This window comes from Brassica oleracea, unplaced genomic scaffold, assembly GCF_000695525.1.
Source record: "Brassica oleracea var. oleracea cultivar TO1000 unplaced genomic scaffold, BOL UnpScaffold00847, whole genome shotgun sequence".
NCBI classification, from domain to species: domain Eukaryota; kingdom Viridiplantae; phylum Streptophyta; class Magnoliopsida; order Brassicales; family Brassicaceae; genus Brassica; species Brassica oleracea.
Window position 1 is genome coordinate 57,037 of NW_013617477.1, and position 1,048 is coordinate 58,084.

Below are 1,048 nucleotides of genomic sequence, written 5' to 3' on the forward strand. Positions count from 1 at the left end.
AAACTGCATAGAATAGAATAGATGAATCAATGGAGTTCCAATCACAAATCTCTCTATGATTTTCTCTCCTAAAACTCTCTGCTGAAAATAAGAATACAATGGTGGCCAAAAAGCTCTCTTGCCTCCTAACACTTAGGCAAGTATATATCTATTAGGTTAAAAACTCGTCAGGGGTAATCTTGTAATATGGTGAAGCATTGAGTTTAAAGTCGGCTGGAACCAAGTCACGCATCTCGCGTCTCGACATCGATCGATGGTACAGGATGTACATCGATCGATCATAATTTTCAATCGTCGAGGCTTCTCTTCTGTATCGATCGACGGCACTGGATGTGCATCGAACGATTGCTTCTTCTTCGTATCGATCTCTAATGGTCAGCTCAGATGAAATCTCTTTTAAGCTCCTAAATGCTCCATAATCATCACTTTACTCCAAGATACTCTTGAACCTGAAAACATACCTAATATGATAGAATATATAATATATAGATAGTAAAATACTTATATACCATGGATGAAAATTGGTCAAATCCATGGTGTATTACTATTATATAAATAAAAATATATAATTATATTTATATAAATAATATATTTATCTGGGGTTCTCTTCTCTTCTTTGCTATTTTATTAAATATCTCTAACACATTGTAGAGATATTAACTATTATAGTATCTAGTGCTGTGAAGATGCATGCATGCACGTGTAATGTACAAATTTAAATAATATATTTAATAACTTATATTTATAACCAAACTCATCTCCACAATCATGATCAATGCTCACATTATGTGATAAGCGGGGTTCTCTTTGTAATTGATGTTTAGAGGTTGTAGTAGATCAAAATGTGACAATTCTTTTTGGTTATTCATGGTCTTCTTGATTTTCCAGATTGACATATGCAATGATGGAAATGTAATACTTGCCATCAGAATAGGAACTCGTTACTTCTTGTATTAGTGCAGTATTTTTTATAACCAACCTTTGCTAGCTTCTTAAGTTTTTTTGTTAGATTTCATTTTACTATATTCATTTTCTTTATCACAAGTTG